The sequence below is a fragment of the Rousettus aegyptiacus genome, unplaced genomic scaffold, assembly GCF_014176215.1.
Source record: "Rousettus aegyptiacus isolate mRouAeg1 unplaced genomic scaffold, mRouAeg1.p scaffold_m13_p_18, whole genome shotgun sequence".
NCBI classification, from domain to species: Eukaryota; Metazoa; Chordata; class Mammalia; order Chiroptera; family Pteropodidae; genus Rousettus; species Rousettus aegyptiacus.
The window spans coordinates 10,266,471-10,291,876 of record NW_023416293.1 but is presented as its reverse complement, the minus strand read 5'-3'; the positions used below and the strand labels follow the sequence as shown (position 1 = coordinate 10,291,876).

The window sequence follows — 25,406 nt, the reverse complement described above, 5'->3', positions numbered from 1 at the left end:
AGGAAGTGAACAGGGGTTTTCTTTTTCTTTTCTTATTTAAGGAATTTTGCAGAACCTGAAGCCGGCCATGAAGCTACACATCTGAGAGTACCCAGGCAGGGCTGTCACAGGAAGAAAGAGCCACGTAGGCGAAAACCATGTGGCTGCCCACTGGCAGAGTCTGAGGACGTGAGTTGCTTTGAAATTTTTTGAAGGTTCAAAATTCTATAGCATAGAATTGATGCTCAGTAAGATTACAGGTCATCTCACTATACAGACTCATTGCAATGAAAATGCCTACCTGCCAAAAAGATACATAAAACCCAGCTAATACCCAGCTTATTTTGTGTTATATTTAACATCACAAACCTCTAGCGTGTAAAGGTAATTGGTTCAGTATCTCAGAGTCCACTGGGCCTAATGCACTTCTCCCTAAACATAATGGAAATTCCTTGAGAGTAGGGACTGTGTCTTACATTTCTTTGTAGCCCTGTATTTCAACTACCAATTTAGCCTTACATCAGCAAAATCTGTATCTGAATTTGAGACATACATACATACATACAGAAGTTTGCTAGATGTAAAACATGTGCATGAGATACATAAAGCTTTGTCGAATGAGATAATTTGTTTTTAAATTAGATAAAGCCATATATTTGAGCTTCGTTTTCATTGGCACATTATCACATTTAATTTATATGTATGTTTATAATAACTATGATAATAGGAAATGAGTTAGAAGTCTTTCCACTAACGGAATTAACAGCCATTGCGGTAGGCTTCCCCCCACACTGCCGCGAAATAACTACAGAGAGGGAAATGCTCTTTTAATTTACAGACACATAGACTCCTGGAAAGATGTAAGGCTACACTGTTACATGTGATAGTCACATGTGGCTACTACGAACCTGAAGTGTGGTTGGTCAAAATTAATATGTTATTTAATGTATTGGACAGAGCTGATAACGAAGGACTATGTGATTTGACACGGACTGTCAGAATCAAATCGTCACATCTAACCGACCACTTGCTTAAACATCATTGCCTGCTGGTATAGGCTGTAATTATGGGCCTGACACATTTTTGTACATTTTTCCCTTAAAAAAAAAAAAAAGACACCTACATGAATAACTACATGCTGCTAAATATTTTAGTATGCTTTTTACAAAAATGAATTTGTAAACAAAACTCAAAAGTTTTGTTCGACCCGGCATTCTGAGTTTGGGGGTGAAGGGGAAAAATAAACACACACGAGCAGTCTGCAACCTTATCAACGGGCAGACGGCAGCCACCTGCAGGTTCTAGTCAGGTTAACAGCACACGCTTGGCTGTTTGCTACCCTCCTCCCCCTCTGGTCTTCCTGTTGTTTTTTTTCATGGTTCACCCCAACATCAGTATAGCCTCAGATTCACTCCAAATGCTCTGACTCTCTTTTCACACGTCACGCATTTTCACAACGCTAAAACTGGGATGCAACTTGCCATCTAGAAATAGGCAAAATGATACTCCCATCTACAGCTGATGCTGTTTTAGGTCCGATGATGTGGAGGGGAGGTTTATGAAATACGGCTCTCAGGGCCCTGCCCAGACACAGTGCGACAGAGTGTGGGTGGTGCAGCCGGGTCATCTGCTCTCGTTAAACACTCTCTTGGTGATTCCGATGTACCCAGGACACGCTTCTCAAGGGGCCGCTAATCTGAAGTCTTATTTATGACAAAGTGGGGAGACCCTGGCTAATGACACTGACCCAGTCTGTCCACAGAACAATCTGTTAATCAGTAACAGTTTTTCCTTAGTACCAACAATTGTTAGGCACTAAGAGGCCACGAGACATGGCTCGGACAGTCCTTTTTTCAAGGAATGTCTAACTTGCCTTTTACAATGCCTCAGGATGTGTTAAGTACCGGCATTTTCATGAAGAACAAACGTTGTGTCCTTTCTGCCCATCTAGACAATCAGAAGAGAAGCGTCATTCAGTGAGGAGTTGACGACGGCCTTCAGAGAAGAGGCAAGACCGCACGATGACCGCTCTGAAGGGCACAGCGCCTTTAGGCTGGAAGTGGAGACTGCAGGCCCAGGCACACGGCAGTGCCCTGATTGGAAAGCCGAGTCACAAGCTGCCCAGGAGGTAACGAGTTCTCGTTTCTTACTTAATTAAGACTTTAATGGCTGTAAGAACCAAAGTCTCTCCTTAATTCCATACCAACTGAGGACAGCAATTTCAGTCACTTTAAGAGTGTTGACCCGAAGGGAAGAGAGCCTGGCAGTACGAAGGACCCTGTGTTATCCAGGTCACTCTGAGCCCTAGGCCAGGAGAACATTGCTATCCCATTACTTAGGTTATCGCCTGCATGTGACCCATCCACCTGCTGAGGCCTTTGATTGGCCATTTGAGGAAGATGAGAGTTTACATCCACAGAAATGGAGCTGGAATTTGCAGCACTCTGGGCACGCAAGCAGCAATCCTAGTTGCCCTTACCGAGGGGACTGGAGGGCCCTAATGCGGCATCCACTGAGTGGTAATGGGCGGAGCTGCACCCCCTTCTCAGTTTCGTTTGTCCTGTTGCAAATGGTTAAGATTTTCTACTGGAGATTCCTTTGGGTGAAGGGATTTTCTCCCCTAGGCTGAAAATGCACTTAGTAAATATGGCATTAAATTACCATTGGTCATCCATACCTTCAAGTTGAATACTTAATAATTTATTCAACCATTATTTACTGAGCCACAAGTATAGATCACATTTGGGAAGATAACGGGAACGAAAAGCAGATACAGCTCCTAAACTCCTAGAGTCTAGGGTCTGGCGTTAGAAAGTAGTAGGTATCGACAGAATGAATGCAACAATAAATGCGTGATCATAAACTGAGATAAATAATAGAGAAGAGCACCAGGTTCTGCATCAGTCATTAGTAACCAGGAGGAAAAGGATTCGAAACTAACCTAGGAGATCAAAGAGAGAAAGCTTCTTCGAGGAAATGACCCATGAACTAAGGATGAAAATGGGTGGGAATTACCAGCGAAGGAGGAGGAGGCTGGCTAGGATGGACTTCGGTGCTCTTTAGCACAGATTTCGTTCGGCAGGGTCTCTTACTGGCATGTCAGGGGGGATGGCACTGTGGCCGAAAACGTCTTCGTTAGGTTATTTCTGGTGCATCTGCGAAATTAAACTTTACGTACCTAAAAAATTTAATCGTAGGTCGTGAACGGAACTTATTTAAGGGGGTAGAGAGCAGATAAGTCTCAGGCCATTGAAATGGACATGTGACATGTATATTTACTTTAGAAAACATTTTACTGCTCTGACTCAGAACCGATCGAGAGCATATAAAACATTCGCGCGCGCGTGTGTGTGTGTGATGTGTCTGTGCGTGTGTTCCATTTCTAGTAGTAAAATCAGAAATGACCGCCTATCATGGGGAAGGATAAAAGAGAGTAAAAGCCTGGAAGGGAAAGGACGTAAGATAATCCGTTCTCAGCGGCGGTTGAAGAAGTCACGTTTGAGGCGAGACGGCAAAATATAAGACTCCAGGCCACTGTCGCTTGGACAGTGCGACTTTCCAAATGGTGAAAATTGAGACCTTTGAGTCAGGAGGTGCTGCTATGCATCTTCTGACAAGAGCAGCGTGCAAAGATGTGTTCTTTTTTTCCCCTAAACGAATGGAATCGATCTAACTTATGTAGCTCAAGTATAGTTCATCTCACATGCCGTGTCGAAAGCACATACATAGGAGTTGAGCGTAGGATACAGAAACCGCATTTGGGCTTAGCAGGAAGGCGCGCCCTGAGGAGCAAAGCCTGTCAGGTGCAACAAAGTGGCAATGCTGGCCTATTACATTTTTGCTGTTTCTGCTCTCGATCGTCTCATTCGCCCGCATCGTACATGTGTTTCTCTTTGGCCACCTAAAGACATGAAAAAGGAAATAATTTTTCAGATCTTTAAAAACCGTTACTACTTCAGAAGCAACATTAAGCGCATCGGTATTTTTCTTTCTTTTAATGATTTCAGAGAAGAAATAAAATCAGCAACCGACAAAGGCAATGTTTTAAACATAAAATCGAAAGTTCTAGAGAAATTTGCATTTCCAGTGCTGAAACATATTGGGTCTTTTTTGGACTCAAACCCCCGCATGCCACACTGGGGCAAGAAAGGTAATGTTTATAACATCTGAATCTCTGAACCAGTGAATAAAAGATATCAGTGTTACTTAGCGGAGATGTGAATAAATATTCATAACAATGGCACATGCATAGCTAATTGAATGACTTTTGTTAATATTAAACTAGATATTCATGGACATGTGCCTTTTTCTATAATGAAAATACTGCCTTGGGCTAGTTTTGTTTTTCTTGTCTAGAACAATTTATGTGCTTTCACTGAAATGAATATAAACTCCTATTCTCATGACAAAAGAATTCACCATTAATTTGAGAAAAGAATTTCTTTATTCCCTTTGTAGTATGCTTTATGGAAAAAGCAAACCTTAAGCCTATCCTGAAATTTTTGTTCACGTCTTATGTTTAATTTCAACAACACATTCAATGTCTATAAATTGAGATTTCTAGGATTATTAGGACCAGATGCATTGTTATCAAGTCCTTAAGAGATTTTCTTTCAATTAATTTAAAAAGTTATAAAAACAGAGCAAAACAAAATAATTTTCTATGTAGCTGTTTGTGTGAAGTTTGAACCTAATGTTTTCCTTACTTCCTCAATTTTTTTGTTTCCATGCCTTTTTTTTCCCCCCACTTCCTCTTAATTTGTCCTATGTGCTTGGCAATGGATATTTGTTTTTTATTGGCTGCTTAGCATTTGGTCCCTCTTCTGAGCAGCACCTGGCTTCCTTTTGGAAACAAACCTTTCTTTATTGTGGCTAGTCCTAGTGCAGCCCCCTCTAAGAAGTCTGGGGAACTGTATCTAACCTCTCTCTGGAACTGGTACCATCACGGGGGCTGGCCATCACGTACGTTTGACCAGTTAGGTATTTTCTCTAAGATATCTGCGGTTAAACAAGGTAGACAAGGCCAGGATGAGCTCTTGGCGGTCGTTGGTCCGGCAGTCATGGCGACGGTGTCCTGACCAGCTTATTCTTACGAATGGGGTCATTATTCTGTGTCCTGCTTTTTAGACACCCAAGTGCCCTTGCATTCTGCTCATCAACCAGCCCTCTCCTCTGTCTGCAACTTGGTGAGCTCTTCAGTATCCTTCTCCGGAATCCCCGTTATCGTGAGGTAGCCAGTCTACGACACACGGATGCGTATTCATCTATTTCTTATTCTCCTCTCTTTCTATTCAGTAATGGCGTCCGTAGCTCAGCAGTTGGGCTTAGACAGCAGTGCCCTGTTAGATCCCAATTTGCCAATACATCGATCCATCCCCTAACATTTGCCTGACATGGCCTGATGAAAAGTTTCTGTGACCTGACCAGTACATTGAACACGGGGGTATACGAATTCACAGTGTGACCCAAGGGTTTTGCCAAATCACAATCGCTCTGTAGTAATGGTGAGTGAATAGAACTTGCAGCCATTGAAGCAACGCAACATAGCATGTCAGAGCCCCAATGTCCCTCATCCGTTGTTTTCAGAATGAGAAAACCAAGAGATTATTTATAAAGACCCGAAGATGATGTACACGGGGGTTGGTTGCTGTATGACTCGCTGCTTGGGGCTTGCTCACAGAACTTGGTTTTTTCCTCATTGGATTGTGCAAAGTTTAAATACACAATATAACTTCCAATGCCCCCTTTTTCCTTATTTACCATCATTGCCCCTGACCCATGGAAGTAAGTTCCATTACTCAAAAGAAGGCAAGGGCTACAAGCTGACCGTATCTTGTGTCTTCACTTGATTTCCTGCATTTTCTGAACAGCACATTGACTCTGAAACTGTACATTTCTATCTGTAGGATGAGTTGAGTTGGTATTATAGAATAAACTAAACCTATTGATATCTTTTTGAACCAAATAGCTAAATAATAGTGACAACCTAAAAGTAAATCAAAAGGAAAAATAACTTATTTAATCCCTCACGTTAGTATTATTATTAATATTATTGCACATGAAATTATTCAAATGCTCGGTCTTGAAGGTACTTATGTCATTTCATGCTCACCATACTCCCGGATATAGATAATGGGTGACCATGAAGCAAAGAGAGGCTAAGTGAGTTGACCAATCCAGCACAGCAAGGTCCTGGCAAAACATCTCATTGGCAAGAATGGGCTGCACTGTGACTATCAGAGCTGATTCGCCGTACACCCGAGAGCCAAAGGTGCCTGTCCGGGGTTGACCTCCCCGCCAGGCTGGCCTCTGCACGTGACTATTGACTGTCAGGCACTAGAATGGAAAAGCCTAGCTCCCTTTCCTCTGCTCGGACTCGTCCTGAGGTTTACTTTATTCCGGAGTAGCCCCGAAGGCCGGGCTGAGAGCATTTCCCTGGCGTCTGCCCTTTCCCTGGCCTGCTTCGCACTTCCTCACCTGTGTGTCCCCTGGAGTCGCTTCCTACGTAAACCACTCGTGTCAGGATAGTCCCATCGGGTTTTGCTTTTGGAAAAACTAAGACCCAAATTTTAGTTGCATATATTGTTTTTTATTTTTGATTTTAATTTTCTAATTAAAACCGACATTCGGTATTATTTTATGTTAGTTTCAGGTGTACAGTATAGTGGTTAGACATATAATTTACTAAGTTATCCCCCCCGATTCGTTCAGTACCCACCTGGCACTGTGCATTCATATGTCTAAATTTTCTCAGACAGCCGTTGGGCAATATTGCCAAAGACATTAATAGACTTTAACAATGTCTGGAACTTTTGGCTTCTCTACCACGTATAAATATTTATGTACAGTTAGATTTAATGCAGTGTGATTTATAACAGCAGTAAAATAGAATGAAAAAAATAATCTAAAAATTCAATGATAGGGGATTTAGTAAGCCATGATACATTCATATCATGGAATATTGGCAACTCAAAGTCAAATTGTTTAAGAAACAGGAAAGAAACGAAACACCGAGATTCTTTCTATTCATTCAGGATGGTTTTCACCATCTACCTTGCCTACCTAATATTGGCTCTTAAGTAAAAACTAGTTCACTCATAAATCTCCTAGTGTTTTAGGAGGCAAGTTTAAATGATTTGATAGTTAACTGGGAATAAAGCTGCACCAGAATATCAAAATCTCGATTCATAACCCAGTTATTCTGTTTGCCACCTATATGAAGCCTTAAGCAAACCATTTTACTTCCACAGCCATGAGAGAAATTTGTGTTTCTTCCATTATGAGGGCAATAAACAACTGGGCTTAATCAACAAAATGATGTGCCAGCTTCATCGCAGTTGGAGTCAGTCAAATGTATAGAAAATATTAGCCCCAACTAAGTGGTCACATTGTCCAGTGGTTTAATCAGAGGACCTAGGCCAAAGCTCAGCTGCAGAGATATACACATTAAAAAAAACTGTGTTTGGTAACATCTAAATCCACTTGAGGGTGTGATTGCAGGAGAGATGGACTCTTGTCCCTCAGAATGTATTCTTTCTCTTTGATAGGGGTAGAACTTCCAGTTCATATGAAAAAGTAAATAAAGACTACATTTCTCAGCTTCCTTTGAAGTTCAGGGTAGCCACGTGATTAGAGTCTTCCTAGGCTGCAAGCCAATATAATTTGCAAAGGCTGGGTGATGCCCGAAGGGGAAGGGGTGCCCACTGTCCTTGTTTTGTCTCGTAGTTGGAATGTGGTGAGCCATCTTGAGCTGGCAAGAGAAGGTAACGTCCCAGGAATCTTTTCATCTGTGCATGTTCAGTAAATATCGGCTGTTGTTATGAAGAACAGATTCTGGCACATAGCACATACTCAGCAAATACCAGTTTATTTTTGTATTAGTCTGCTTGGGCTGCCGTAACAGCATCTACAGGCTTAAACAACAGAAATGTATTTTCTCACAGATCCAGAAGCCAGACGTCTGAGACCAAGGTGTGAACAAATTTGGTTCCTAGTGAGAGGGCTCTTCCTGGCTTGAAGACAGACACTTGCTGTGTCCTCGAATGGCCTTTTCTCTCTGTGTGCAGAGAGAGAGAAGCAGAGAAACAGACAGAGACAGAGAGACAGAAGGAGAAAAAGAGAGGGGGGGGGGGAGGGAGGGAGGGAGGGAGGAAGGAAGAAAGAAAAGAAAGGAAGGAAGGAAAGAAGGAAGGAAGGAAGGAAGGAAGGAAGGAAGGAAGGAAGGAAGGAAGGAAGGAAGAAAGAAAGAGAAAAGAGAGAGAGAAAAAAGAGAAAGAAGAAAGAAACAGAAACACTAATGTCTCTTCTGTTCTTGGAAGGACTCTAGCTCTGTCAGATTAGGGCCCTATCCCAATGTAACCTCATTTAACCTTAATTACCTCCTTACAGATCCTAAGTCCAAATGCAGTCACATTGGGGTTTAGGACTTTAACATTTGAATTGTAGAGAGTTATAGTTCAGTCTGTAACAATCTTGCCCATCCATCAGTGTCTTCATAGATAGTCATCATAAACAAGAGACCTATTAGTAAATGAGGAGATTCCTGGTAACACGCATCATAGATTTCCTCAACCTCAATATATAGTTACAGAGTCCTTTCTATTGGATGTTCTAAAAATCATATCCTGGTTATATATTTGTCTAAATGCTTGACATCACTACATTGTAAGGGATTTGATTTCAAATAGATTAAATCAATAATTTGTCTACATAGTGACAAAGTGAGAATACTACTATTTTTGTTTCTCTGCTAATAAAAAATGTTCAAGCTGGCTGTAAGTCATACTTAAATGTTTTTTTTTTTCTCTTTTTTCTGAGTCTGTATCTTTGGCTAGACTCTAATCTCCGCAAATGTAGGGATGATGCTTTTCTAGTTCATTACTGATTCCTAATAGGTGCTTATTCGTATTTATGAGTAAACAAATCTTTATTTTTCTTCTTTGCCTAGGCTGCAAGCCCATACATGGATCAGGTTCTGTCTGATGTTTTTTGGATACTGATCTTTAACTCACTCAATGTGTAGCATGTTGAAAACTTTTTATAAGATTGAATAGATATGATGAACTATCTAATGGAAATTTTTTAAAAGGTCAATTGGTAAGACTCCTTGTCTTCAATTTAAGGACACTTTTTTAAAAAACATGTACATTTTACAGAATTAATTCTAGGTTTTTATCATAAGAATATTGAGCAAGACCCTTTCTGAGATGTTTCTCAAAAAAGCAAAATACAAAAATAAAACAAAACAATAAAACACAGAAAAACAAACCCAACATGTTGATGTTAGTTACAAGGAGACAATATGTTTTCAAACAGAAGCTTTATTTTATTTCATTTTTAATATTTCGATGTCTTCATAGAATGCTGCAGACAATTTTTAATAAAAAATCCCTGAAATAGCTACAATTTAGGTAACAGGGACTCAGAAGTAGACACAATGACAGAGTCCACCACAAGAATAAGTCAGTGCCGAGCACTATGGAAAGAGCGTCATGAAGGAAGGGCCGGGAGGCAGGGGCGTGGGAAAGGGCACAGAGGCAGGAACGGGCGTAGGCGGGCAACACACAGAGACGGTGACAAGTCTGGCCTCACTAGCACAGGAAAAGGAAATTTCCACATTTCCTCAACAACGAGGAAGAGCCTTGTCATGAAGGTCATACTTACCACGTGACTGATGAATTCCAGTTTTATTATTTCATTGCATTCAAATGTCTTCCTTAACATGGTATGCACACACACACACGCGCGCGCGCACACATACACATACATACACACACACACACACACATACATACACACACACGCACGCACACACTCCTGGACACTACCGGTTCCTCTGCCTATCTGACAGGCTCTCTACTTCCCTTGTCATGACTCGTATTCTATGTCTAACATCACGGTTTAGCACTGACTTGTTCTTCAGTTTCAGCTCAGTTGTCACCATCTTATGCGGATCTTTCTGGTCTTCAATCTGTCAAATCCCCCTGTCCTATGCTCTCCCAGCCTCAAGCATCTCTTCTTTTTAAAACTTAGCACAATTGTAATTTCACAGATTTGTGTACGACAATTTGAGTAATATCTGTAACTTCATTAGAAAGAGCTTCATTGGGGCAGAAACAGTTTCTGATGATGATGATGATGATGATTTCTATGGACCTGATGTTTATGTCCACTCAAATTTATATGTCAAAGCCCTAATCCCCAATGTGATGATATACGAAAGTGAGGCCTTTAGGAGATAATTAGGTTTAGATGAGATTCTGAAGGTGGAGATCCATGATGGGATCAGTATCCTTATATGAAGAGAAAGAGACCAGGACTCTCTCTCTGTCATGTGAGGATACAGAAAGAAGGTGGCTGTCTGCAAACCAGGAAAAGAGCCTTCACCAAGAGCCGCATCTTTCTGCACCTTAATCTTAGACTTCTCTGTCTCCAGAACTGAGAAATAAATGTCTGTCGTGTAATCCACTCGGTCTATGGCATTTCATTATAATAGACCAAGTTGCCCGAAGCTACTATTACTGTTGTTATTACCGCTATCATCATCATCATCATCATCATCATCATCATCATTATTTTCTATTTCCTAGCCCCTAGCATTTAATTGGAGAAAAACATGACATTAGGTGCAAGGAACTCTGAAATTTTAGATAGGCCCTGTCCCCGAGCACCTCGCATGTGTCACATAAAAGCTATTATTCCAAATAGTTAGGCTTTTTAGTGCCTTGACATTCTCCGGCACTTGTGAGTTTGGCAGCCAGCATGACTGTAGCTTTCTCTTATTATATAGCTATCGCTCTGTGATTTGCCACGTGCCTGAGCCGCCGTGAGCACTTCTCATGCTGAGCTTTGCCTTAGCCTATTTCTTAGGTTGACCAGATGAATTGTGTTCTTGCAAATGAACTCGAGCCTTACTGGCTTCCCCCACCCCCACCTCCCCAATACAAACTGCTTCTGGATGACGATGCTCCTTCCATTTCCAGATGAGAAGCTGTTATCAATCGACTTAAGGCTGAACATGGGCCTTATTTCTATTGCGAATCTCTTTGTAGGGCTCACCTAGCTGAACCGATTATGTATTTCTGGGTCTCTTAAGAGCAAGCTGCCAACCAGGCCAAACTGCTGGGGGATTTGAGAAAAATGTTAACTGTGGCTGAGTATGATCTTGGCACGTTCACGGGTCACCCTGACATTTAGCGGAGACATTCTGTGCACTCAGTGCAGTACCCCAGTCCCCTACTTTAGTTCATGTGATGATTAATTCTATCCTTGCGAGGTGGAGTTCACGGAACCGAAGTGCGTGCTCATGGCCTACATCTATCTGCCCAGGAGACAGAGGCCCCTGGGAATATTTGTAGAACCCAGGTGGTCAGTCCTATGGGACCTGAGCCCTTCTTATGGTTCAGATGCCTGAACTATTCACTACATCTTTGGATGTTATCAACGCTCCTTTCAGAAAACATGCAGGGGCATTTGGGAGTTTTCCACTAGGGGCCACGCCACTCTGGCCTCCACAGGGGCTCAGTGCATATATAGCCTCCGGCGAGAACAGTTTAAGCGCACCATTAATTCCATGATGGTCACGAGTAGTCGTGCTCGCTGGGGTTTCAGTGGCGGTGCTATTGGCATCTACTTTCTCATGATTTAGCAATGAAGCCCACAAGCTGTGGCTCTGAGTTTTGTTTCTTCTCCACAGTTCGATTTGTTGATTTGTTGACATTTTAAAATTTTTTCTTCAGCTGCACCTACTCGAGTGCCAGGCATCATGTTTTTGTCTCCTTTAGGGCAAGCACATAAGAGAAAGAACAGGGGCTTATAGTCATCGACTGCCCTAACGCCTAGTATAGCACCTGGAAAATTGTGGCGATTGGCATACAAGATAGAATTGAACAAAATTCTTTTAAATCTTATAAAATTAGAGCTCCGTATCTTCCTACCGCATTATTTTGATTCTTTTAATAGGAAATGAGATACCAATTATTATCATTATCTCGATATCATTTTCTCAGATGTCGTGCTGGTCATTATAGAAAGAAAATTTTATAAACGTGGTTTTGCTGGTATAGAAATGCTTTAAGATTGGGAGCATTGCCCTGGTTCTATGCTGCTAGAAGCACAAGAGAATAAAGACATGCTATCAAAATACAAATGAGATGTGGAATCCTAGCGAACAGGAAGAGGAGCACCCAGGTCGAGCAGAGTGCCGAAGCGGGCTGAGTGCGAAACCTGTTTCCTAATTCTGCACAGTACAGATTCATGGTTTTAAAGAGTCTTTCATTCTCTTCCTCGATAGCACAGCAGTGACTGTAGCGAAAGGACTTCAGAAAGGGGAAACAGGGATGCTGCCATGTAGTAAGCATTTTCGGTACCCTAGAAATGAATGAATGAATGAATGAATGAATGAATGAATCTAATATTGCTTGCTTGTTTTTCAATTGTACACAAAGTTTTGTTCCTTGTAGTGAGTATATCTTGAGGTGACCTGAAGGTATAAAGATATAAGTAACTTGCCTTGGAGCCAGGAATTATCTCGTATAGAGATGACTATTTCTCCTAAACTCAACATTTAAGGGATGATCTTGGATAAGAGACTCGATTTTTGGAGAACTCTTAAATCTCTTGGTCAAGTAGTCCAGGCACTCAAATTTCATCCTAAATAAAAAGCTGTCTAATCAGTTGGCACAGTTCATTTTCAGGCTTTCCCAAAAGACTATTTCCGTTCCCTGATGGGATGTTCATTAAATTAGGATTACTATTTGGCTCTGACAGACAAATGTGTTTCCTGGAGCAATGTTGCTTGTACAGTAAAGTGTTATATTGCTTTGTTTTAAAAGACGTCGACTGTTTCTTGGTGTATTACCAAGAAAGCAACATTAATCCTTATGGCCTCGAGTAGAAGTACTTTCTCAGTGGACGTAGCAGGGGGATTACATCATTCAAGGATATAGATTTATATAGCTTGCTGCCATAAATCTCGGTTTTTATAAATTTTTTTATACTTTATCCAATGAGTAACAATACTTTTTCAGTGAATAAAGCAATAAGATTACATCATTCTTAGATATGGATTTATATATCTCATAGTCATAAATCTAGGTTTTCACAGATTTTTATACTTTTATATTTTTATACTTCACAGAATAAGTAACAAAATTCTCTGAGATTTGCCGATTCATTCATTCATTCAGATTTTTTTTTATGTCAACATTCGGTTCATATGTCTTTTTCTAGGTGTCTATTCTTCATTTAGTTCTTAGTGTAAGTTCCTTGAATTCTTTAATAGCAATAACTTGATTGGCTTTTCTTCCATGAGCAATTTAAATTGACTGTGATTTGCCTTCCTAATCTTACGTGGCTCTTTATTTCTCTTGGAACTAGTCTTCTCATTATCAAACTTTTGGAAACCGCTTATTGAATCCCTTTAAAACATTCTCCTAAACCAAAAGGAGAAATTTGCATTTTCTTCTCAGCATGCCCTCATAGTGACCTTGGCAAATATTAGTAGGATCTGAGTTCCTCTTCCTTTTCTCTAAGAGAAGAACACAAACACAAGTCCCTTCATTTCTGAGTTGACGTTGCTCTCATGTCCTTTGCAGAGTTATTAATATGCTAGATGTTTATGGGCTAAGGAAAAATTGTTTTAGAAATAAAGGGCCTTGCTAGCTTTTTCTGCTCTAATGTCACTAAGAGTAACGACATTCCTTCAGAGGCATCTGATGAGCACTGACCCTGCAAAGGAGCAGAGAAGTTCCTGGCCATAAATTAGTGAATCAACTCAAGGGACAAAAAGCGTTGTGTGTGGATGCCATCTATGATCTGAGTACTGCTTAACCTCAGGGCAGGGAGCCAAAGTTTTGTAGATAGGAGGATTAGATTCTTTTGTTATTAGCTTTTAAAACCAATATATAAAAATAATCTCAGAGTGCATGAATTCCTTAGATTCAAAAAGTAAAGTTAAAGCAAATAAAATTTATATGAGCATTGAGAAAAAACACAACGAAAAACTGAAGCCAGGAAGCAAGAAGACAATCGATGAGGACAATTTAAATGGATTTTTGTCAAACAGTCACAGTGAAAAAGTACTCAGATAAATCAACTGGCTTCGTTTCTGTGAGAGGCTGTCATCAGATGAGGATGTGGGACGGGACCTCGGTCAGTCCGTGACGGACAGGACCCATCCTGCTTTTCCCTTCCTGGGGCAGCATGCAGACGTAGCTCAGCACTTGCACTGAGTTTTCCAAATTTGAACCAACCAATATCTATTCATCTCATTGCAACAGAGCTCAAATTATAACTGAGAGCCACTTACGCACGAACTTAAACTCATATACTACCTCCTACATGACTTTTTTATATGCGCGTGTGCCACATGAACAAAGTAAGTGGGCAAATGATGGTCTGGGGGGTTTCGTGAGTTGCTTGCTTGGATACCAACCCATCCGGCACAGGTAAGGCCATGGTAGGCAGACAGAACAACGCTCTTTCTCTCCTTTACCCCTGACATCAAACCAGTGCTTACGGCTGTGATTAAAACCCCCTTTTCCAAAAATCTCTGTCAGCTCCAGTGCAGGGCATTCTCTCTCCTCTGAACTCCTACAGCACTTGCCATCGATCCGACAAATGTCACTAAACTGCTGTGTGTTTGTTTAGCTGCTGTGTGTGCATATGAAACTGCTAAGTGCTCCAAAGTTGAAATTACGTCTTACGCTTCATGGTCAGAGAGCTAGGCACATACAGGGTCTTTGAATATTATTAATTTTAAAAGGATATTTAATCATTTAAAGATAAATGATTTAATGAAGGTAATACTTAATTTTTTTTTTTTATTTACAAATGTCTGTAAAGGATCTACAGACATTGGCACCCACATCTACAGCCGGGTGAACCTGACATCGCCGCGTTCATCCAATAGCTCAGGTTGGGGCACTTGGTCCCCGTGGGCCTATGCTCAGTATGTACAATGGCCACGTGGTGAATTGGGAGCCGTTCTACACAGAGTGGTACCCTGCCACGTACAGCACTGTCTTGTCCCAGCACCCTCGGGTTCTGAACTTTGACCCTGGCAGAGGGGCTTGCCAGAGATGCTGCCGGCCCTCCCATCCACGACAGAAAGGGCAGGGCCAGGGCGCCTTCTGACGTGGCCCACGGACCAGGGAGCTTCCACCACGGCCTGGGCCCTGCAGAGCTCCCTCTTGCTCTGAGCATCCCTCGACACTCGACATTCCCTAGGTTACTTCGTACATGGGTCTCACACGTATTCCCACTGCATCCGGAGTTCAAAGGGAGCCAGCAGAGATGGAGCACCTTGTTTAATCATAGAGAAACAAGGACAAACACTTCATCGTTGTGGTAGAGGGGAAAGCACAGCATGTCCGAGGTCACTAAGCTCCCAAGACTTCACCGGTATGGTCGGTCTGTAAATATATATGGTTTTCTCCCACCCACTAGCATGCAGATGTCTTACCAAAGTTACGGCCTACTTGCCATTCCCTGCCCCGCAAGGCCTTTTGTCCTGACATCATCACTAAGTGGACTGGCGTGATATGTTATGCAATATCGTGATGGTTGAGGTCCTCATGGCTTATATGATGTGGAAAAGCGGGAGCGTTGCTGAAGAAAGTACACTGCTGTCCGTGCCTAGTGAATTCAGGCTGCTTTGCTCCCCCCCGTTCCAGGGTTTTGAGAAGAAAGAATTTGTCAAACCCATTCCAGCGACCGGGTACAAGAGCCCGTGTTCATCTTCTTCAGTAAAGATGCCATATGCAGACTGAGTCCATAGATGCGACTGAGTCCACAACTAGGTAAGTTTACAGATGTCTCTGTCCTCTGTCTGCTGAGATCCACCAGGTTTCGCTGAGACCGAAGAGGTGAATAAAGTGGGTAAATGAGAGACTGCCGTGCCTGCATCCTTCTGGTTTTTAATGAAACCACTAATCTCTGTCATTGCTTCAGGAATGTGATTTTCTTCTGATTTACAGTCTTGACTTGGGTGGGGGAGTTGGGAAGAGGCAGTTTTAAGGAACGGTTCATTTCTCGGTCTCTTTCGTGCAAGTGACCCTTGTTCCTATTTTAGGGAACAAATGTAATCACTCCCCAGATTGACATACTGGGGCTGCCAAAACAAGATACCAGACTGAGAGGCTTAAAAAAACAGAAAGCTAAAAGTTCAAGACCAAGATGTTAGTATGTTCATTTTCTTCTGAGGCCTCTTCCCTCGGCTTGCGGACGGCCACCTCCTCTCTGTGTCCTCGTGTGGTTTCTCGTCTGTGTGTACTTACGTCTGTGTCTGAACCTCCCTTCTCTTACGGACACCAGTCGTATTGCATTAGGGCCCACCCTAAAGACCTCATATAAGTTCATTACCACTTTCAAGACCTTATCTCTAAATATGAGGTTACATCCTGAAATACTGGGGGTTAGGGCTTCAACATCTCAATTTCGGGGGAATACAATTCACCCCAGTATTTTAGGTGACATTCTAAAATCCTATTAGTATGAAATACTATGTTAGAAAATTCAATTGAAGAGAAAAATTTTGAGTTAGTTTATCTATTTTGGGGTTAGGCTTCTCCTGTTTCATTCAGCTGAAACGTAAGTTCTTAATTGGGCTTATGATATATATTTTTTAAAACGCCAGATGGTGTTCACTGCCTCTCTCTTACTCATACTCTCTGGCATTCTCTGGGTGCAGACTTGTTAGAATACAGTGAGCCTGGGTCAGTGTGTGCAAATGGTTTTCCTAACATCTGGGTGTTAGGAAATCATTACTGAGGGTTCCTACAAATGATGTCCCAGGTGTTACCAAAGAATCGATTCCCAGGAGAGCTAAGTATCACTGTTGCTGTTCACACATGCACGGTAAAGGAGAGGATGAGTCAAATGCCTGAATTATAGCTTGCATGAGCCTTTCTTTTTCTTACTTAACTAGTGCAGGAAAACATTCGTGGGCAGGGGCTTAACATGAGATGACTGGGAAATCGTCCCCACCCTCCACTTTGCTTAGGGTATACACATTCCCTTGGTATCACTGCTTCTCCGCCAGAGGCAATGTTTCCCCCATAGGACGTTTGGCAGTGTCTGGAGACATTTGTGATGATCATAACTTAAGAGTTCTACTAGAACCTAGCAGATAGTGGCAATGAATGCTGATAACCAGCCCGCGATGCACAGGACAAACCCCCCAACAAAAACATTCCATTCTGAAATGCCAGCAGCGTCAAATTTATCTCTACGAATTTATCTGTATATATGATTTGTGTGGGAGAATCGAAGGCAATTCATAAGGTTAGTTTTCCTCTTTGATTATGTGTCTTGACAGTATGAAAAAAAATACTCATGCATAAAGGAAACGAAAGACAATTTTACTTAAGATACTGTATAACTCAGTAAACTGGACTAGGACAGTGACCCAAGGTGCGTATAGGAAAACCACTCAAAAATTGCAATTATAATTATGCTTTTAACAGATAAAACACACATTTAAAGTCCTAGTGGGGTCCTACAGATATTAACTACCTCTTTGGTCAGCTTTTGTTATGGATCTGAATTCTGGATCTTCAGAACCTTAATTTTGCAAAGCAGCTATCTGTTTAAGAAAATTAAACATCATGCAAAAGAGTGGTTAGGGTGACCGCATCCTTTAAAGTAGCAGATCCAAGTGGAAAGTCCAGAAGTTTTTCTTGGGACATTAATTTTTCTTTGTGAAATGGGGACGTGATCATGTAACCCATCGTTGTCCTCGCTGCTCTGTGAAATTTAGCTGCGTATTTATGAGAAACATAACGGTCAGTCCTTAGATGAAGCATGTGGTCTTGCAAAACTATAGGCATTTTAGTTTTTAAGAAATGTGATTTTTGATTCCTACATTACAGCACCCATCTCACATCTTGTAGGAGAAAACATCCTGTAATACGAAGGAAACAGTAAGCTGGATTCTTTTCCCCGGGCTTCCCAAATTTGTCAGATTATAATGAATACCAGAGTCATTTATTTAAGACACATTTAAAGATGAATTTTAAAACAAGCTCTTTCAGTGATTTTTAAGATGCGGCAATGATAGAAATATGACTCTAGGGAGTAGGTCTGCAAACGACAGCCCATGGGCCTGGTTTTAAAATAAAGTTTTATTGGAACTAGTCATATCCTTTCATGTATTTATCATCTAGCAGGGCTTTCACGCTGTAACGGCAAAGTTGAGTTTTGCATATGCCCAGCAAAACCAAACACATCTCCTCTCGAGCCCCTTTATGGCAACGGTGTGTGCTGACCCCTGGTCTGGATGAGTAAAGTAGAGAGCAGTAGATATTGGCAAAACGGATCTGCCTAAAACTGTAACACAGCACGTGCTCAAAAACAAACAGCCATTTATTTAATTTCTGAGAACCAAGCAATTGGAAGGAACTAATTTTCCACTTCAATTAATCGAGACTTATTGAGTCCAGAAATGCATTTAGAAATATTTTAAAATATGAAGACCTCTGCCTTCCAGGAAGTTGGCCAAATATAACATATATAAATCAATTAATGAACAATTATGTGCTCACTATATGCTACTGACTAAAAAATAAATAGTAATGTAAAAAAGGTAAAATGAGATCAAGAAGATACTGAGATTAAATATGAGATTATATTGGACATGGAAGAAGTCAGTAGAAAATACGTATTCAATTGGTTGACTGCTTGACTGACTAATTTATTGATTGACACGTGTCAGGAGAGTTTTCATCTTGATGGGCAATGGGAAATAAGATTGGGTGTCGAATTACTTATCTATCGCCTCATTACCAATTACCCCTAAACTTAGTGACTTCAAACAACAAATGTTTATTATCTCACATATTTTCTGAAGGTAATAAATCTAAGAAGAGTTTAGCCAACTGATTCTGGTCCGGGGTCTCTCCTGGGACCAAGGCATAGGCTGAAGTTGAAGTCAGATGAAAGCTTGACTGGAACTGGAGGACCCCTTTCCAGGATGACTCACTCACACAGCCATGGGATGGACGCTTCAGCCTCTTGCTGGCTGTAGGCGAGGGCCTTTACCTCTTAACACATGAACCTCTTCACAGGCATGTGAAGTGTCCTCGCAACGTGGCTCCTGGCTTTCTGCTTAATAAGTGGTCCAACGGAAAGAGAGCTCAAGGAGAAAGCCCTTTATAACCTAAGACAGATAGTATACCGCTTTTATATGTTCTGTTAGTTAGAAGTGAGTCAGTAGGTCCAACCCATATGGAAGAGGGTGGGAATTAGGCTCCAACATTTAGAAAGGAACATTGAAGAATTTGTGGACATATTGTACGACCACCACAGACAGATATGTTAGACGTGAGTCAAACCAAGAATCTAGGACTAGAATGAAGAACTGGTGTTCTTCTCAGCGGGCTCAAGAGGACGAGTGGTTTACATGCACCTGTAACCTCTCCCAAACCGTCAGCTAATTATCTCACTTGTGACTTTTTCAACTGACCTTGCCATAAGCCAACAAAAGGATGTTGTCCCTTGATTTACAAAAGATAAAAGATTAGTCCTGGTCAGTCGTACAGGCTTCTGTCTCTGAATTCCCTTTCAGCAGAGGGAAATATGGGAGAAGGTGTGAAATGTAACATTTTTTTTCCCTTTTCATGGCTCCATGTGTTTATTGTTAAACAATGCAAAAAAAATCAGAAGCTTAATAATACAATGCTATAAATCAAAAGGAAACTAAGTCCTTGGAGTCATTTACAATAAAAAAATAGAAAATCTTATTTTTCAAAGGTATTTAATAGACTTTATTGGTAGTTACCTGAGTGTTATTTATGGCATCGGCTTGGTATTTATATAGTTGTATTTTTATTCTTAAATCTTTTTAAAATGTCACTATCCATTAACATGTGCTTAATATAATAAGCTGGTGATTAATTATGGGTATAGCACAACTTATTACCACACTTTCAAAGATGATTCTAATACTACCATTAAGTAATTTATTCGTTCATTCCTCAAATCTGTTTTACCTGCGTCTGTCTGTGGTTTGGGTCCTCTAGTCCTCTCTCATCACTTTTTTTTTGGTAAAACATTACCCCAAGTTTCTTCTGAGAAATCACCTCTGTTTTCTCAAGGCTCATCATGGATTGATACTGTTCTGAACTCTGATGCTTTTAAGTCAGTCAGTACATCCTAGTCCTCTGGTCACAAGGGCAGGGATGAGCATGTGACCCTATTCAGGTGGGTAAGAAATAGAACTTGGGCTCTTTTTCAACTATTGCATGGAAAATGTTAGCTCCTTTCCTTGGAGTCGTATGAGTGTGCCTTGCTTCCTTGTGGAGAGTAGGAACGAAGTGAACGTCGCACAAGGCAGGACCAAGGAAAACAAAAGGAGCCTCACCACATGAGCCCCGGATCAAGACTTACCAAGACCAGAGATGAGTTTTTGTCGCTTAAAATCCACGAATCCTGACTGATCAACCATTTACTTGTTGGATTTCATCGAGCTCTATTTTTTTTTTCCCTGTGTATTCATTGGTTTTCAAAACTCTCTGTGTAGAGACAGCACAAATTATATGCTGAGGCATTCACTGAGCCATTTCTTAAGACTCTGGTTCAAGTAAATATTATTACAGTTGAGTTGTCTCATTTTTATGTGGGCTAAAAATGAAAGAGTATGATGATTTTTTTTTTAACATTAAGTCTCCCTGAGGGGCATGTCATTGGAGGCTTGTGTTTGTCATGCTTATGGTGCATTCAAATACACTTACTAAATTCAGTCTTTGAATTAAGCTGTAACCAAGCTTGTATATTCATTAGAAAAGAGAAATTCTCCTCGAAGAAGTTCAAATTGTTTATTGATTTTCATTTCTGTGTTCAAAGGAAGACTGGGCAGATCTATCTGCACGGTGCCCATGGGACTAAGCGGCCAACAAGAACACATTTAAACCCAACCGAGCAGCTCCCAGCCAAATGGGAGGATTCTTCTAAAACTATATTAATAAATAGTAAGAGGACGAGATTTCCAGTTCAATAAAGTTGATTCTTAACAAGGAATAACAAATTTGCCACATCTGGCAAGAAATGACAATTTAGGGGAAAGTTTAAAAAAAATACAACATAGGGGATGTTGGAAATGAATTTGAGTATTCTCCTCTAGACTATGGCTAGGGGTAGAGAAAAAAAACTTATTTTAAAAATCACTTCTTCCTTAACCTTGATAATTTAACTGTCAACGTGGTAGCCCCATGGCATTACCAGTTGGGAATGTATGCAATGTGGGCCATGAGGCCAGGCATGATGTGTTCCATTCCTTAATGGTCGCGCCTTTCTGCATGAATACCCCCGAGGAATCTCTGAAAAAGGGAAACACCAGTTTACGAGAAAAGAGTATACACATGAATATTTATGTATCCTGAAGCCAAATCTAAAAGTTAGTTTTTAAAAATAAATATGAGGGTTGCTGAAATTTTCATGGCCCTTTGATAATTTTTTGCTATCCATAAAAATGTCGCCAGACCCTGATACATAGAGACCGTTAAAATCTTCTTTTGTTACTTTTATTTTCTTTTAGAAATAAAATTAAACATGTTTCATTTACTGAGCATAAATACAAGCTTAGGAAGATGTACCTTCTCTCCCAGATGGAAGATTGTACTTTCTGAAAGACATCTACATTTTTATTTTTTATTAGTTCTGAAAGGCTCAACAAGATAATAGACGAAACTCAGCTTTTAAATCAACCAAATTTTTTATTAGAAAATTTATATGAAGTCGATTTACCGTTGTCGCGTAAAACAGGAGAGGTGGTCCCCGGCCCGTTCTGCTTCTCGGAGACCCAGGTGTCGGCCTCTGTTCTGCCAGTGCTGTCTACAGTCCTAGGCAAGATTACTTCATCACTGTGTGTCACAGTTTCCCCATCTGCAGACTGGCCTGCAAACACTGGTTCTGCTTCTGAGGAATGTTTCGAGGATGAAATACAAAAGATACCGGCGATCATATTTTGCAAAACTACAAGCAGGTAGAACTCTAAAGTTTACTCGCAGGAGTGGCACCAATGTTACGTGCAGGTCCCATAAGGCAAAACCACATAGAAGAGCAAGTGCTTAGAGCTGGTACAGGCACCGTCTAGACAAGACTGGTAGCTGAAGGACAAAAACCGTTCAGTGCCTCCCGTAAAAACAATGATATAGCAGGGAAAACCTGTAAGGAATGAGCTGTGTGCCTTCCAACCGCCAACAAGCCAGTGGAGGTCTGGGAACACTCCCGGAGAGACCTAAGTCTAGATAGTTCTCTGAAACCATCCACTTGGGAAGACTGAAAAAAAGAGTGTGTATAATCACAGGATATCACAGTGTTTGATCATTACCCACACAAAAGTAAGCAGCCAATATTTAGAAACTCGCAGCAGATTGAACATTTTGACTGCTTTTGACCCAAGTCTTCAGCCCGGGAGAATTTGTTCTGGACGTGGAGGTCAGTTCTACAGTGAGCATACTTTCCATCCGATAGAGACAGAAGTCCTCCCTTCCCGTCATCGATAAGTTCTTGGTACAGCAGAGAAATGAGGTGCAATGAGACCCATTTTACCGTGGACTAAACTGAGAGAGAGTTAAGTTTCTGTGGCATCTCGTCAACATTATAATGAAATGTCATTCAAGGACCTGCTATGTTAAAATAACCTTTATCAAAATTAAGGGGAAAAACATCAAGCTGCTCTCGAAAAAAAAAAAAATTGAATTAACTGGCTAGATCAGCAATAATGCTGAGCGCTCTGGACTCTCTCAGCTTTACACCGTCAGTGAGTGAAGCCCGGGACCACGCGCTGGCCAGGAGGGTTCACTGAGTTGCATGGTTACACTCCTAAGAAAAGAGTCTGTGCTGGTGCTTTCGTACCAAAAGGAATAATTTGTTACTGGAAAACACTGTCTGACAGAAAACCTAATTTTTAAAAAGCACAGTGAAGTCTAGTGTACCGAAGTGCAGGCAGAATCTTTCATTCTGGCCCTGGAACCAGCCCAGATGGACCGTGCAAGCTTAAATCACCCACTTCTGCTTCTAGTGTCCGTGCAGATGAAGCAAACGTCCAGGAAGACTGAAGAGGGTGCAGCCCGCCCCCCAGGTGTCTGTGAGAGCTTGTGGAACGTCCCCGGACTGTGGCCAGGAGGCGCCTAGCAGAGTTCCCAGGTGCCTTGGGGCCCGACGCTCTACACAGAAACTCTCAAATTGAGTCGTTTGCTTCTAAGGCCCATGACGTCTAGCCAAGCCGAGCCTCCTTGCCTCATACGATGACAGTCAACTGATTCGCAGGGTGTTACCTCGTGTTCACAGACCGCTTCAGAGGCCGGGTTAGAGATTTCCTCTTTATTGCACCTCCTGACACCCTTCTTAGTCATGACGCTGCGCATGAGAATGAGCCAGCCAGTAGGCGAGTTCTTGGACTTCCTTGGCTCCAGCCACCCTCACATCTTGTCCCTTCAAGGCCCTGTTCTCAGGGTCACGCACTGGACCTTCTCTTTACCTAGAGCAACACCACGTCAGACTGAAACTCACAAACGTCACTCTCCTCGGGCTATCACTTACTTTTCTCGCACCTCTCACACTGCTTCTTTTCAACTTCAAAGAGAGATCAGTGCTTTGATCCCTCCATCGCTCTCCAATCTATCAGAACCATCCTGGCTTCACGGCTTTTGCTACCCAGCTGGACCCCACGATTGATCACCTGGTCTGTCCTCTTCCTGGTGCCTGTCACCAAGGCTCCTTGTGGTCTCCCCGCCCCCCATCTTCCAGCTTCATCACCAGGCATCGACTGCCTCCTCCTCAATGTAGGAAGAGCATCAGCGAGCTCACCGCTCTCTGCAAACACCTCACGAGGCTGCGTTATGCCTTGGAGCCTTGCCATGCAGGCTGAAGATTTGGTGCATGCCTCTTCTCATCTGGAATTCAGCCCCTGTCACTTTCCCCCAGACTTTTCCCAGATTGAGCTAAGGACTTCTGCCCCCACAAACACCCCTCTCACGGCCATCACAGCACCAGCCCCATGCTGGTGACAAGGTTTGCTAATATTCCCGCCTTTTCCCCAAAACTATAAGCTCTCCCGGAAGAGGGATTTTATTTTTTTCATTCTTGATTCTTCAACACCTGTCAGAGTAGCTGGGATATTATAGGTGCTCAACAAACATTTCTCGAAATGAAACGAGCTCCCCATCTGCCCTTCTTCCATACTTGTCCTCAAACGCCCCTATCCACGGCAGCTAAGCAACCAGGCTCCTTCATTCTCATCCCACAGAAAATCACATAACTATTACCCCTTCAGAAGACAAACTACATGGGAGTTTGGCTCAATCCGCAGTGCCTAGAACAACCGAGCATATATTGGGTGTTTAAATATTTAAGGTTTTTCGATATTACATGCACGTAGAACATGCTGAGTAATTTTCTAGCAACTGAGCTGGGTTTTTTTTTCTTTCCACCAGAGATTCCTCCAAAGCTCTCCCAGTGTCCCCACTCTTTCCAACACCTTCTCTCCTCTCCCTCAATGAAACGAGACCACGGAGTGTGGATTTCTCCAGCCGCCTCCACCGCGATGTGCCCGTGGCTCTCTGTCAACATAAGAAATGGTGAGTTCACCTCATACCTGTGAGAAAAAATTAGCTCTGCCCAACAGCAATCGTTTCATCAGCTTGATTACCAGCACTAGAACTTTAACTCTGTGCTTTCGAACAATCACAGGTAATACGAGGTCCACTGGAAAAAAAAAATTTGCACGATCGTTAATAATTATTGGTCTTATTGAATTATAATAATGAGCCATATTTCACTATTGTTATTGATACATAACATAGTCCGAACACGTGGATGTCTGATCACGTGACCCAGTATAGAAAAATTTGGGTGATTCGAAGGTGCACATATTAGTATCTGCTGATAACTGAGTCACTCTTAACCTTTAAGAGAAGGCGCATAGAGATTTATAATCACTCAACACTCTTCTCATAGAGATAAGAAACTTTTTATTAGGGTTGGGTCCTAGAAACACTGGGTGGTAGTTCAAGACAATTATAGATCTTACAAACAGTAATCCATCTAAACATTCTGCTGTGCTTACTTATTCACCAAACAAAGCCCAATTAAAAATGAAAAGATTAAATATGCGAGTGATCTTTTATCTATATTTAATCTATATAAATCATAAACCAACTATGTATGATTTCTAGACATTTGGATTTATTTTTTTTTTCATGTGTGTACTATGCTTTTAGCTCAAGAAGCAGTTTTATCATACCTTTCAGAAAAACTAAAAATAAATGCAGGTAAGCCACTTCGTCAAAGTTCTCAAGAGATCAGTCAAACTTTCCTTATGTTAGAATTTTGTTATTTAAAGAAAGGAAAATAAGAGTTAAAAGTCATTGGCTCTTCGAAATATATTTATATCAAAAAATATAACCCTACCCAATATCACAGGAGAT

General features: G+C 41.5%; 1 long non-coding RNA gene across 1 annotated transcript; it reads left to right on the top strand.

Annotated features, from left to right (window-relative positions):
• Positions 1-1,936: 1,936 nt before the first annotated feature.
• On the top strand, positions 1,937-24,522 carry LOC118613332. The gene is made up of 3 exons (XR_004955375.1): positions 1,937-2,107; positions 15,654-15,779; positions 24,414-24,522. It is a non-coding gene; the product is annotated as an uncharacterized LOC118613332 (long non-coding RNA).
• The last annotated feature ends 884 nt before the right edge of the window (positions 24,523-25,406 follow it).